Here is a 14,977-nt window from a genome sequence, read left to right as displayed (position 1 = left end):
GGGGCAGGTGGGCAGGGACAAAGGAGGAGCAGCTGTGCTGCAGGGGGCTGGGCTCGTATGGGAGAGGGGGTCAGGGCAGCCCTGGGTGGCAAAATGATGGGCAAGCTGCCTGGGTATAAGATCCTATCACCCACACTGCCTTGGCTGTGGGACTCTGTGGGTCACTTGGCCTGAGTCTCAGTCATCCCCATCCTCCAGATGAGGAACAGTCCCTCGCTGCAGGGTTGTCACGATGATGAGAACTTGGATAGGACGAGAGCCAACACCAACCCCACAGCCTTAGGGCGGGGGCCTCTTACCACTACAACCCCTTCTTGCTTACAGCACCCCTCTTTCATCTGTGCACCTTCCTTCACCGCTTACAAAGTACACGCACATCCCCGCCACATCCACTCCACGTCACCCCCCCACCCCCGTAGCCTGGGAAGACGGTCCTGATAACTGACTCTACCTCTCGGGGAAACCAAGTCTCCAGGAACAGAGCTGCTCATCCTGGAGTAGCAGGTGAGCCCAACACCTACCGGCCAGCTCCTCCTCCACCCTTCCCCCACCTCCCCTCGGGGCCCAGTCCAGGTGGCCCATGGGCTCCGGGTCACCCAGCAGGAGCCGTCCATGGACCACCCAGGGCTGTGAGGCAGAGACAGGATCATCAGCCTGCCCTCCAGCTCTGCAGCACACTCGGAGCAGTTGCTGTTCGCAGTCAGTTAGAAGCCACCAGAGGGAAAACCACAACCACAGCAGGCCCCAGTCCTGGCCCCAAACCTGCACAGCCAGGCCGCAGCGCCGTGGGAGAGAGGACCCACGGGCTGCCCTGGGGCTACTTGGCAGTAACCCTAGGGTTAGGTCACCTAGTCCCAACTACCAAGGACGAAAACTAGAGCATGGGCCCTGGCCAGGTTCTATCACCTCCTCCACCTCAACTGCACCGCCTGGACCCCCAGAGGAAGACAGGCACCACGAGCTGGCATCTTCTTCCATTGATGGCCATGTGACCCTGAAAGAGGTCTTGGGCCCCTGCACACCAGGACCCCCCTGCACAGCAGAGCCAGAGTTGCCCACCTACCTTGCAGAGCATCTGAACACTGGTGGGAAGGCCAGGGGGTAAAGTGACAGCACAAAAGCAAGGTAGGCCAACTATTTATAGCCCCCATGCAAATTGGCTCAGGTCCACAGGCCCCAAAGGAAGGCCACTGGCTCAACCTCATCCCCACTCTGCAGGGCCACGGAGGTGGCAGAGGTTGGACTCCACACAGGCCTCCATGGGGACCAGCTCCTTGGAGCCAGCTGAGGCCAGCCAGGCCTTTCCCAACCGCCTGTGGACTCCAAGTCTCCACTCTCCTGCTTCTCTAGCCCACAGCAGAGGCAGCCCCGTGAAGCAGAGAGCTCCGGACTTGGGAGTCAAAGGGCCTGGGTGTGAATCAGTACCCTCACTTATAAGAAAGATCATCCTTCTCTGAGGCCAACATACGCCAGACCAACCTTGTAATGGCATTAGCTCACTTTATCCCTGTGCAGGTCCCGGAGGTGGATATTTTACTGATGAAGAAACAGGATCAGAGAGGCTAAGTGACTTGCCCAAGATCACAGAGCCAGTAAGTGGTAGAAGGAGGATCTGAATCCAGGCCTGCCTGACGTTGCAGCCCACATTCTTCTGGTATGCCACGTCAGGAAGAGGAGATGAAGGGCAAGAGGGGGCAGAGGTAGAGATAGATAAATGTGCAGGGAGCAATACACACAAACACACCCATGAGGACAAAGTAAACAAGAAGAGGGGTGAGGGCACCAGGAGACAGGTCCCCTGTGCTTGACCACCCAACCCCCTCCAGGCTGGTCCTAGGTCTGACCTTGGGGACCCCCCGCTACTGTACAAAGAGGGTGGTACAGACCCCTGAACTGCTACTTTTTCTCCTGACCCAGCTGTTTGGGACAGACTCCAGTTCTTAAAACCTGGGGAAGGTCTGGCTGCATCCCAGCCCCATGAGATGAGGGCTTGCTGGCCCTGCTCCCCACCCTGCCCTAGACCAACAGCCCAGAAGTACGGAAAGGCAGGGCCAGGCCGGACCAGAACAGGCAGCCCGCTCCTCCAGGGCAGCGGAAACCTTCTCCCAGCCAGTCAGGGGCAGTGGGCAAGGCCGACCTCGAGGTGACCAGTGACTGTGCCAGTTGAAGCTCCTGGGGCGTGGAGGACAAGTATGCACATTACACATCCACGTGTGTGTGCGTGAGTGTGTTCCAGTAAAGGGGGCAGGCGGGGGGCGTGGCCTGAGGGGCACTATCAGGAACAAAAACGCATTTTCTCATTTTCCTACAACAATCACATATAACTTGTTGGATAACAATTTTGTTAGAGGTAAAAAATAAAACCCATCAAGCCAAAAATATCTCCCAAGAGATGGGCCTTCAGAAACTGACATGTCCATCTCCTCTTTGTACAGAGTGGGGGAACTGAGAACCGGGTCCTGCAATGAGGGTCCCCTGGCCCCCAGATAGGGCCGGGTCCCCTCCACCCTAGTCCTTCCCTGACATTTGATTCTGCCTCACAGGCCACAGGGTGATGCCTGCTGGACAGAGGAGCAAAGCAGGGCCCGAGAAGAGAGGCCTTGGGCAGGCTCTTGGGGAGAGTGTGAGAATGTAGAGGGGGGCTCCCTCACAAAGTCTGCCCGGGGAACAAGAGGAGGCAGGCTGAGGTCAAGCAAAGCAAGGGTGAGTAGGACCACCTGAGGCCCCTAGTGGGTCTAGGGTCTGGTTCCCTTGAACAGACCCCTGAGGAGAGGGGGGTACACCCCTCCCATGCAACCCTCCCCACACACACCCGCCCAGCCTGGGGCAGCCCCTGTCACCTGCCCACGGAAGGCCACCACCCACTGCCGGTCAAGGCTGGCGGTGGCGGCAAAGCAAAGTGGGGCAGTGTCGGCCTAGGCCCTCTAGGGACACAGACCCTGCCTGGGGGGAGCTCAAGGTCCGGCCCACATCAGTCTTGAGGGATGAATGGAAGAAGGAGGACACAGGAGGCCCAGGCAGTGGGAGGGAAGGAGAGTGAGAGGCAGTGTGATTGCAGGAGGGAGCAGGGCTGGCCCTGGCAGGGTTGCAACAGGGCAAGGGGGCTGGGCGTGGCAGAAGCTGCCGGGCAGGGCAGGCAGGCGGGTAGCAGCTCAGCTGGGAGGCTGGCTTCCCCAGATGGCCTTCCCAGACAGAAGCAAGTTAAGGAGGCCACAGGGGTTTCACAACCCAGGAAATGGGCTCAGCAAGAACAGGGGGTGGGGGAGGGGAAGGGCTAGCAAGACCCCTCCAAGGCCCTTCCCCCAGGGCCTGTGCCCCAGCCCCCATGTCCTGGGAGAGGGACCAGCCATGGTCTCAGGTCATGGCCAAGTCCCACAGCAGGGGATGCTCCCCACCCCTGCTCTCCCCCAGGACTAGCACCTTATCCCCCAGCCAGACTCCTTCTCAGCCCCTCCCTCGCCCCACACAGACCACCCACTGCCGTGGACTCTCCTCCCCTTTCCCAGTGACCCCTACTACCTGTCACCACTCCCGGTCCCTCCCCAGTCCATTCTTCTCACAGCTCCGAACCTCCTGGACTCCCACTGTCCTTGGAGAAGGCCCATCCCTCAGCCTGGCCCTGGCCTCCCCACCACCTCACATCTCACCCCTGGCTACTCTGTGAACACATGCCTCACTTTCCAGCTTTTGCACAGGCTGCTCCCTCAGCCAGAATGTCTCCCTGAATTCCTCCATATCCTTACACATTGCTCTGAAGTCCAGCCCTTCCTTCCCCACTTGCCAGGAAATCAGCTGCCCCTCCATCTCACGTGCCCCAGCAGGTACCCTGTGCATGTGTCTGGGATCACACTCAGCAGAGGACCTGGGTGTCTGCCTGTAGCTCAGCCTTGTCAGCTCTGGCGACACATCTGACTGTCCTGGGGACATTCAAAAACCCCACTGCCGGCCGACCCGGCCCACTGATAGGAATCAGAGGTGAGGCCTGGGCAGCACAACTGAACCTTCTGCAACTGTCCTTCCCTCAGAACCAGTGAAACACCTGGCTTTTCCCTCAGGAAAACCCATGCCTGTGGCGACAAGATTCTGCACATGACAGGGTGGGGACTGTAGGTCTCGAAGGCCGAGCCTGGTCCCAGGTCACCCCCAGCCAGCGGGCATCACAGTGACAAGACACACCAGGCCCATGGAACTCACAGCCTCACAGGGGACAGCCACATAAGTGTGTAATTACAGAGAAGATGACCGCTGCTCAGGCAGCGAGAAGGCCTGGGGTAGAATGGGGGCCGGAGGGGCCTGTCAGCAGGGGCAGGGGAGGGGGTGTGCCTTAGGAAGGGCTTCAATCTGAGAGATGCCCAGGGTGCCACGGGCCCATCTGGCCAGAGGGTCTGGAAGGGTAAGGGGGACAGGTCTTGGGACCCTGGCTGTCACTGGCTCACACTCACCCCTGCCGGCCCGTGTTGGGTGTAGGACCTGTGTGGGGCACAGTCCACAGCAGGCACAGGCCTGAGCCACTCAGCTGGCCCTAGGACTGGGGAAGCCCTGGGCTCAGCCAGAGGGAGGGCTCCAGGTACCCCTGAGAGGGGAACAAAAGCCCCTTCATGGCAAGACTGAGGACAAGAGGCCTCTGTGAGGAGCCAGGGTGGGGGGTATGTCAGGGCCTTTCCCAGAATAACCACACGTGTGTGCCCACACGGGCACACCCACCAAACCAAACACAGTTACACGTGGGGAGCCCTGATTGCAGTTGGACATACACACACAGCTGTAACCATAGGCACATACACAATCCTATGACAACTCAGTAACGTACACACCGAGAAAGACACCCCTGCTCCCCAGCTCTCACATGTTGACAGACATCCAAGCCCACGTAGATCACACAGGACATTCATACCCTCACGCATTCACCAGCACAGAGAGATCTGTGTGCACACAGGGAGCCGCGAGCACACAGGCACATAGACACTCCAGGCTGGCAGAGATCAACTCACAAGCCTGGAAGGACCCACACGTGCCTGACTACGGTCTGCCACCGGAAAGTCCAAATGTAGCTTTTTATCCTGCAGCCCGTGGGGCACGACAACTGGGGACAGGGGAGGGAAGGGCAGCAGGACATCAGGCAGGCTGGGCCTGCCCACTGAGGGAGGTGGAGAAAGTCCCTCCTGGTCTGGGGCAAAGTCCAAAGTGTACAAGGGAAGGAGTGGGCCGGTCAGGCTCATCGCTGGGTGGCCTCCCACTGCCTGAGGGGAAGTCAGTGGAGGTTGGGGACGAGGCTGGGGGCCACAGGTGCAGTCACAGGCCTGGCGCACAGGAGGAGGGGCGGGTGCACCTGTGCAGGTAGAGCAGCCATGCGGGCACCCCACACAGGACCTCCACGGAGCTCCAGACTCACTGGGCAGAACCTGACAAAGAGAGGGTGGGTAATTCACCCAAAGCCACAAAGCCAACGGGGCAGACCCCAGGGTGGCAGAGAGGGACTCTCCGGTTCTAGCCCCAGAACTGCCCGTCTGGCCTCCCGCAGGACAGGGTACGTGCTTGACAGAGGGCACGGCTCCTCCACCAGCCCCCACAGAGGTGGGCCCGCAGTCCATTCCTCAGCCCCTCTCTGTGCACCTCCTTCTAGAGTCCCTGTGATTTTCCTGATTGTCGACAACAGCCTTTGTGTTTGAGAGACGGTGAGATGGCCATCTAAGGCTTTTGCCATCCATCCCCACAAGGTGAGTAGGGCCTAGATGATGCCTCCCCACTTTAGGGATCAGGAGAAAGCTGGAGAGAGACAGGACCATGGTGTGCCATCCCACGGTGGGCAGTGAACACAGGAACTGGAGAGCAGGGGCTGGTTGTAGGCTGGACAGGTCTGTTCAGATGGGGTCTACCCTGGGTGCCCTGCGAGCTTGGCCAAGGCCCTCTGGCGTCATCTGTGAAAGGGATGATCTTGCCCTGCTCAGGAGGTGGTGCTGAGTGTAGGAGCTGTACCGTCATCCTTATCAGCGCTGTCATCCTCACGCTGGGCCCTCTCCCCACCTGCCCCACCGCCCATTTCCAGCTGTCTGATAGCCATAGGGGCCTCCAAACTTCCTTGGATCAGTGGGTAAAGGGGCTCTCTCAAGCCACCCAGCCCTGTGGTACCCTGCTCTGGTCTGCTGCTCTGGAAAGAGACCAGGCTGGGCAAAGACAGCTGAGTCCACTGGCAGACCCCCGGCCAGCTACCGTCTCTCTCAGGACCTCAGTCTCCCTACGTTGACAATGGAGACTTCTCAGCTTCCTCCAGCTCTGATACTGAACGACCCTGCAGTTCTCCTCCTACCTCCTCCCAGCCCCAGCCCACAGCAAGCGGACACCTGCTCCAGCCTCAGGCCTAGGTGACTGGCTACTCCACTGTGCCTGTTTACCCAACACAGCCATAGACATAATCCAAAGCTTCCGGGGCTGTTGTGAAAACAGCGGCTCAGCCACCACAAGCCTGCCCTCCTGGGCACCCTGGCAGGGACCTTCAAGGGACAGCCACCCCAGCCCTGTACCCAGGGCCTCTCGAACTTCCCCGCCAAAGGCCTGCTGAACCCTCTCCTCCCTAGTCCGGGCTTTACGTGCTACCTCTCGACTCTCAGGTTTCACTTTCAGCCCAGACCCTCCCGAACTCCAGGATCCCCAACCTCGCCAAGCTCTGGAGGTGCTCAAACACATCCAAATGAGGCCTACTGATGTTCTCCACGAAGTGCCCCTGGTCTCCTAGCAGCGCCAGCACTCAGGCCAGACACCTGGCGGTCGTTTCCACCTTCCCCTTCTTCCCAGCACAGCAAGGCTATCACTTTTGCCTCCTGTCCATCCCGAAGTCCTCTCTTCTCTCCATCACCACCCCATCCAGACACCATCACCTTCTGCAGGCCTGCTCCAGCCTGCTCACTACCCTCCATCCTCTCCTCTGGCCCCCACGGTCCCTCTGCCCCAGGGACTAGGCAGGTCTTTTAAGACAGTAAAGCAAATCTTGTCACCCCCTGCTCAAGTCCCCAGTGTTTCCCATTTCCCTTCTTATGAGCCCAGACCCCTCTCCCCGGCCTCCTGGCCATACCCCGCCCTGCTCCTGGGCCCCAACCCCAGCGACCACTTCTGGTTCCCTAAACAGCCACGTTCCTTTCTGCTCAGGAGCCTCTGAGCTCGCTGTTCCGTCTTCCTGCTCCTCCCAAAACACACACTGGCTCTTTCTCATCATTCAGGTCTCAGATGGACACTCCCTGATCTGCCCATTTCACAGGTGAGGTGACTGAGGCTCAAAGCAGTCCAGTCCCTGGCTTGAGTACACAGCCAGTAAATATCAAGCAAGGATTTGAAGCCAGATCTGTCCGACGCCTGCAGAGGTCTTGCTCCTAAACCTTCGATGCCCTCCCTCACACTCCCAGCCGAGGCCCCTGCCCATCTCCAGCCCTCCAGGCTCCTGGCCCCTGCCTACTACACCGCCAGCATTACCATTCAACACCCGAGAACCCCAGCCCCTTGGCCCTGGATAGCGAAAGCCAAAGCTCAGCCCAACCCTCACTGGGCTGACCTTCTGTGTGTCCCTGGGACAGGCAGGTCCCTGCCACCAGCTGCCACATGGCAAGGATGTATGTATGGATGTGTGTAAGGGGATTTCCAGCTCTCCCCACTCCTCCAGCCTCCATCAGCCCCACACGTCCGCCCCCTTGCCCAGCCCAAAGGCCAACTCCAAGGGTCTGAAGGGCAGACAGGCTGGCGGGAGGGTTCACCAGCTACCCCCTCACCGCCAGCCTCAGCTTTTCCAAGCCCCATGTCCCAGGGCAGGGGAGGGGCTTTGAGGAGGCCAGAGGGGGCAGCAGGCAGCTGCGGCTTGCCTTTCCCTTCCCTGCATCCGTTTGTCAGGAGATCTATTTTTCTCCCTTTGAAAGAGAGTGAGGGGGAGAAGAGCTGAGTGGGCACAGCTGTTCCACCCTGGAGTTCTCCTCGGAGAACGCAGAACCTATTGAAACAACAGAACCGTCCCCACCCTGCAGCATTGCCGCTGGAGGCAGAATCGAGACCCGGCTTCTCAGCCGCAGCCACTTGGCCCTGTGACACTGGGCCCGTGCCCAGGCCATCAGACGATAATAATCCCATCATCAGTACCACCTGCTGTTCTTCGAACAGTTACCATGAACCGGGTGCTGAGTGCTTTTTACAGCTAGTTTCTACTTCTTACACACGAATAGCGTGCCAGGCACGGTCCTGGCTACTTTGCATACATCATCTGTTGTTTCCAGCACAACCTGGTAAAGGTGGATGCTGTCATGGTCTCAGGTGTCAGAGGGAGATACTGAGGCACTGGGTGTCAAAGCCACTTGCCCAGGCCCATTCATACAGCCGCTTAGAGCTGCCTAATCCCAGAGATGCAGCCCAGCTGATGTCACTCACACACAAGGGGCCATCCCTGCCTGAGCTAATGCTCTGACCCTCAGCTTACAGCTTGGAGGAAAATAGGAGCTGGGGTCATGGAGGCTGCAGGGGACTCCGTGGCCTCTGCACCCCCAGCCCACTCCTTGAGTTTCTGTCCAGGCCTGGCCAGCCCTGGCCATGGAAAGCCTGGCCGGTTGACCTAATCCACTGGCCAGACACTGCTCTCGGAGGCAAGGCTGGGGTGGAGCAAGCCACAGATGGAGAGCTGGTCAGTCCCACTCTAAAACCACTTCCTGGGCAGCCCAGAGGAAGTGAGCCTCCGGAAACACCTCGGACGGTCTCTCCTTGGGCCCAGGCCTTGGAAAGTGCACAGACCGCCCCAGGAGAAGTCCCCTGCCTGCCTCCCAGTCCCCAGGGCCCAGCAACTCCACGTGCACCGGGCATGGACACTGCAGGGAACAGAGGAGCTGACAGGATCCCTCACCCGCCTGTGAGCACCTTGGCCCCATGACCACAGGCAGCCCACTTCCTCCTCTGTGGCAGCAGCCACAAACGGTGCCAGCACAGCTGACATGGCCCCTCCCCTACATTTATCCCCCCTCCCCCCAGTGCCAAGCCCTGGTCAGCCTGGGGGCCTAGCCCAGGCGGGCAGGATAGCTGGTGAATGCCTGGAAAGAGCTCACCTCCCACTGTGGCCCTGTCCCCTGGAGTGCCTGTGGTCACACGGCCACACCTCAAACCTCACCCTCAGTGCCAGATGCAGGCTGAGCTGTGACCCTGACCAAGGACCGCCCCCCCTTCCTGACCCAGAATGGGCACAGTGTGGTATGTGTGGGCAGGCGTCTGAGTGCACGGATGACTGGGTGAGCGTCTGTGTGCGTGTTTGAGCGTGCCTGCGGGTGAGTGCATGTGAACACCTGTGTACGTGTGTGTGCATGTGTGCTACGTGTGCAAGTACTCGTGGGTATGCGGTATGGGTGCCGAATGCGCCTCAGCTTGTCTCCCTGTGTGTGTTTATATGTCTATGCCAGCGAGATAGGTGAAGTTTGAGAGTAGAAAGTGGGCTGGCTTTAAGGCTAATTAGTTGAACTTAGGGAATGAGGCTCAGTGGTGGGCAGGAATGGCGCCCTGATCTCACACAGCAGAGTCCCCCAGACAGCCAAGGACACATCACCTCCTCCCCACCAGGTTTGCAGGGAGGCTGAATAAACAGAAGACTCAGCGTAGACCCTGCCCTTGTTCAGCCCCTCCAGGAAGTGAAAGCCCTGACCTCTTGCCCTCCCCTCAAGGGGGAGCCCGGCCCCCACCATCTATTCACCCCTGAGACCTGTAGGTGCCTGGCAGCCAGTAGGGGTGGGAGTGAGGGGTTCATCTGGGAGGACGCCTGGGGGAAGAACACCTTGGCCACCCTGAGCACCCTCCAGTGCCCCCCAGAATCCTGTTCACTGGACTTCGGACACTCAGTGGGTAACTCACACTTACCCCTGTAATGCGGGCTGAAGGAGGCAAGTCTGGCCCCAAAGGAGGGAAGTTTTAGCTTTATAAGGGGCCTGAGAGAGTGCAGCCTTTCCCAGTATTCCTTAGAGACTCCCAGCTCACCCTGAATCTGGGGGCTGGGGATGGGGATTTAGAGCCTCTCCTCTGGCCCCAGAGAGGCTGCGGAAATGGGGGAACTGGGGTGTGGAAGAGAGCTTGTGCCAGGAGCCGGGAGACCTCGCTCCATTCCAGCTCAGTGTCCAACCCCTACAGGGCCCAGGGCAAACCTCAGTTTCCGTTCCTGATGACAAGGACAGCCTGAGGCAGAGAAAGGGGCCAAGGAAAAGCTGATATATCCACTCTCACCCTGGCTCAGACACCACCTCCTCTTGGCACCAAACCACTGGAGGGCCCCAGGCCTCTGAGCTCCAAGGCCAAAGCCTTCCCTGGGCCAGAAGCCAGTTCTAGGCAGGGAGCTCTCAGGGGCAGGGCCAACTGCTACCTGCTCTGGGTGCCTAGCCCCATACCCAGACCAAGGACTCTGTGTGTCCCCCCACTCCAGTCCCAGGGCAGAAGGGGAGGAGCCCAAAGAGGATGGTCATCCCTGTACACTGTCCATCTGCCTAAGAGGACCCCATCTTACCTGGGGCTCCCGGCTCCCCTTTGTCTGTAGCCCTGGCTCCTGCTGCCACCACCGCCACACAACCACCACCAGAAGTAGGCCCACCGCCCTCACCTGGGCCAGTTCCTGGCAGACCTGCAGGAACAAGAGAAAACAGATGAGCTGGGAGGCGCCACCAAACAGGCTCTTCCCATCAGTCAGCCCCAGCATGGCTGACACAGGCCTGGCTCAGCCTCGTCTGGTTCTGAGACCTTGGCCTCTGTGGACCTGGCTTTCTCTTCTATGAAATGAGGTATTGGGCTTGACTTTTCCAGGGCACTGGCTATGTGTCCACTCTATGATTGGGGTCGGAACACTATGTCTCAGCCCTTGGAGCATTCCCAGACTACAGATACAACAAGAAAGCTGTTCCTCATCCTCCTGTCTTCAAGAGCCTGCCCTGTGGGCTTGGAGACCTAGGGTGCAATCAGGTACCACCGCTTTGTGGCCTGGGGCAATTCCTCTGAGCCTCAGTTTGTCCCATCTTTAAAGTGGGGAGACTACATCTCCCCAGATGGTACTGAGGCTCCAATGATGTGGTGTGCCAGCTGCTGTGCTGAACTCACACTGGGAGTGCCAAATGAATAGTGACACTTTTTTATTCTTTGTTTTGCACCTTCTAGTTCAGGTGATTCTCACATTACTGTGGTGCCCATTATACAGCTGAAAAAATGGAGGCCCAGAGAGATCCTAAAAGGAAGGAACAGCAAAGGCAACAAGGTGACCTGAGTCTCCTGGCTGAAAGGCCTGAGCACTTTCTCTGCAGGCCAGGCCTCCACAAAAGTTTCTCCTCCCCAGATGTGAGCTGCTCCTCCAGCTGAAGCATCCTCGAGCTTTATCTTTTTGTCTGTGCTTTAAGTTATTTCTAATTTTAAACTCCAATTATCTGTGCCTGCTAAATGGTGTCAGTGGCCTGCGGTCACAGCTTCGAATCACCCCCACCACTCTCTCCCCATCACTGCTGCTGAGACTGGTAGGGGGTATCATGTGGGTTCAACAGGGCTGGATGTAGGTGGGGTCTCTGTCAGCCATCTTCCCTCCACAAGCAGTCTGGTCAAGGGGATGGGAGGGGGCAAAAGATACATCACAGGCAGGAAATTGGGTTGGGACTATCTGGGCTTTTATTAGCTCCAGCTCCCAGGAGAACGGGGACCATACAGTTTGGGGGAGGTGAGTGGTCACCAAACAAGACTTAGCATGTGCTGAGCTTTCACTATGGACCAAGGCTGTGCTAAAGGACCTCTGACACAGGACTTCTGGTCCTCACAACTTTCTCCACCCTGCAAATAAGGAAACTGCCTTAGAGAGGCCTAGTTCCCAGCTCTTGCTCTTAAAAGGCACAGCGCGTATTTGAGCCCAAATCTTTCCTGGGTCCAGAGCCCTCGGTCTTAGTCACAACACTGTGACCTCAGGTGTCTGTGAACTTGGTAGAGTGGAGGAAGGTGAGAGATGGAGGCCTTCCCCGTCTCCCCAGGAGCCAGGGCTGAGCCTGAGTGTGTCATGTGCACATCCACACTCTCACGGCCTGCCACATGCATACACATACACACACACACACACACCAGGGCTCTCACCTTCCCTCCCGGCACTGCCACCCCAGGGCACAGGCAACACACACCTTGTGACATCCCCTCCTGCTACTGACACCCACGCCCAAGCACTCTCGGTTCCCCACAATCACAATGACTCCCCAAGCACACATCCTCACAGTTTCATACAGTCAGACTGTGAGTCTCCCACCAGTCATACGCTCAGCCTCGCCCCCAGCCAAACTCCTGTCACACGCCAGATCCCTCATACCACCCTATAGCCAGGTACAGCTGTCCAAACACCTCCACATCACACACACACACCCGCACAACTGCCTTCTATCAGCCTGCCCACCACACCCCAGCTCAGTCCACGGCAGGAACGAGGAAACCCAAGGGACCAGTCCCCTCCCTCAGCGACTAGGTCAGCCTGGTCACAGTGGCTCAGTGGCAGAGAACAAGAACATGTAAGTGCACACACATACACCCACTTATACAGACACACTCACACATGAGCCTGGTGGGCTGACACTAACACTGCGGGCTGTACGTACTCATGACCACCAAGACATACCCAGTGTACAACACAGGACCCTCCAGGCACATGGGGACACACGTCCCAACACACAGAGGGGAGTCTGGTGACAAAGAACATAGTACACACATAGCTGCAGAGGGCACACAGAGCCTCAGAACACTCAAAGAGATATATACACATACACACAGGCAAGTCACACATGTTTAAAAGGACAAACAGGGTCAAGTCCCAGACCCGGTGACAAAGAACACACAAGGAGACACAGATACACAACATACCTACACGACAGATGCGGACAACTGAGCAGAAGACAGGGTCCACGCACATAGGGTAGGGGCCAGAGGAGAAAGGAACGTCGCCTCACTCACACCAAATCCTTCTGACCCGGTTCTGGTGGGGGTCTCAGTGGGGCTCTCCCCTCCCCGACAAGGACGAATGGAGGAGTTGGGGAAGTGCGGCAGTTCTGCCGGTGCCTACCTCCTGCCTCTTCACCCCTTCTCTCCTCCGCCTCCTCCCCTCTCCCGGCTGGGCCCCCAAAGGGGTGGCATCTGGACTGGGAAGGGGCCACTGGAAAAGGGGGCTGGGGGGCGTAGGGGTGGGAGGGGAAGGGCAGGGGATAGTGTAGACTGGAGCCACGCCCAGCCCGGAGACAGACAGGGAGAAACACACAGAGACTGAAAGAAGAGAACAAGCGAGGAGAAGGCGCCGCGCCGGCTGGGCAGGGCAGAGTCCCAGCGGCGGGAGGCGAGGCCCAGCGGGCGGCCTGGCCTCGGCCCCGCGGTAGAAAAGAAGAGGCGGCGGACAGGCAGGGGGCGGCGAGCGTGGCCGGGGGCGCCGCTCGCGGAGGACAAGATCTAGGGGGTGGCGGGAGGTGGACTGGGGGTGGGGTGATGAGGCGCAAGCAGGGCGAAGGACAGCCGGATGGGTACTAGGAAGAGGCGGACGGGGGAACATTGAGGGGGTGGGGACGGATGGACGGACAGAGAGCCCCAGGAATTCGGAAGGGACGGGTGGACCCTCGGAGGCGCTGGGGGCACACGCGGGTAGAGAGGGGCCGGGAGCAGACGGATAAGAGCCCCTCGGCCCCTACCGCTGGACAGAGGGCCAGACAGACAGACGGCGGCACGGAGGCACCGGCGGGTCTCGGAGCGCGGCGGGACTTTCGCCGGCCGCGGCTCAGTTTCGGAAACGGGAACCGGAGCGGGGAGGGAAAGGGAGGGGTGGCGCGCCCTCGGGGCAGCCCGATCCCACGTCTGGGCCCGGCCCTCACTCACCTCCGGGCGCGGGCCAGGCGCCAGGGGTCGCGGTGGCTAGAGTCTGGCTCTCGGCGCGGCTCCCGGGCGCGCGCGCGGATGGGGGTTCGGTGCGCACCCGACCCGGACGGGCCCGGCGGCCGGTGAGGTACCACCCGGGCCTCGGCGCGGCGGGCGAACGCCGGGGGTCGCTCAAGTGATCCCGGGTCCGCAGCCTCTAGCTCCCGCGCAGCGGCACACGGAAGTGCGAGGGGGCGGGGCGGCGCGGCGCGACCTCACCCAGGTGCCGGCCTGGGCCGCGGCCCCGCCCTGGGCCCGCCCCCACGAGGGCCCGCCTCCACCCGCGGCCCCCGGGGGTCTAGCGGCTCGGCATTCCCTGGCCGGCCACTCAGTGTCTGGGCCTCTCCGCCCGCCCCGGCACCCCTCGCCCCCGCCCGCCATTAGGGCACGTACCAGCCCTCAGAAGGGGCCTCATTTTACGGAGGACGCTGAGGCCGGGGGGGTGGGGGGCGATCTCCCCGCCCCACGCCCCGCACAGCGAGCCGGAGAGGCGCCGGAGGGGTTCCCCAGCGCCGGCGCCCGGGACTCCCGGCCCGCCAGCTGGCCCGCGTCGCCGGGCCCTCGCTCTTTCTCTTCCTGTTGGCTGGAGTGCGGACGCGGCCGGGCTCGGTGCCCGCCGCCAGGCCGGCTAGTCCCGGCCCTGCCCCCGGAGACGAGTGGGAAGACTCCAGGGCGGGAGGCTCTAGATGGTCCACCGCTGCTGGTCAAGCGATTCTGGGAGCAGCCCCTACCCCGATCCACCAGTATTCCTCCCTCCTGCCCCTGCTTTTCAGAGTTCCCCATCACCTCTGGGAGGCTCCTGATCTTCCTTTCCAGACTTAGAACTTGGTTGTCTGGCATAACTCATTCATTCATTTCATTCACTGGGTATCCTCTGGGCCTCAAGTCTGGGGAAAGAGTAAGGCCCAGGGAATCCATTCCCTTGCCCCCAAAGATCAGAAAACCAAACCAATGACTCCATACTCCAAAGAAACGTCACTTTTCAGAGGAAAAGAAGAGGGTTCCAGTTCCAGGCCTACCTCCTGGGGGACCACCTAGAGGACAGTCTGGACAGCTCTTCCCAGCTGAGACCTAA

At 59.9% G+C, this 14,977-nt stretch overlaps 1 protein-coding gene across 3 annotated transcripts in view; it reads right to left on the bottom strand.

Annotated features, from left to right (window-relative positions):
- Nucleotides 1–14,073, bottom strand: part of PRKCD (protein kinase C delta) — a 29,145-nt gene extending 15,072 nt beyond the window's left edge. For 2 of the 3 annotated variants that reach the window (XM_061196988.1, XM_061196990.1), the window contains exons 1-2: nt 13,864–14,073; nt 10,505–10,618 (exon numbers count right to left, since the gene is read on the bottom strand). The gene's annotated coding sequence lies outside the window, so the exon portion shown is untranslated. The remainder of the gene's footprint in view (nt 1–10,504; nt 10,619–13,863) is intronic. The other variant, XM_061196989.1, reaches the window with a different exon arrangement.
- Nucleotides 14,074–14,977: the final 904 nt, after the last annotated feature.

Source organism: Eubalaena glacialis, chromosome 7, assembly GCF_028564815.1.
Source record: "Eubalaena glacialis isolate mEubGla1 chromosome 7, mEubGla1.1.hap2.+ XY, whole genome shotgun sequence".
Classification (NCBI taxonomy): domain Eukaryota; kingdom Metazoa; phylum Chordata; class Mammalia; order Artiodactyla; family Balaenidae; genus Eubalaena; species Eubalaena glacialis.
This window is presented reverse-complemented; position numbering and strand designations above follow the sequence as displayed.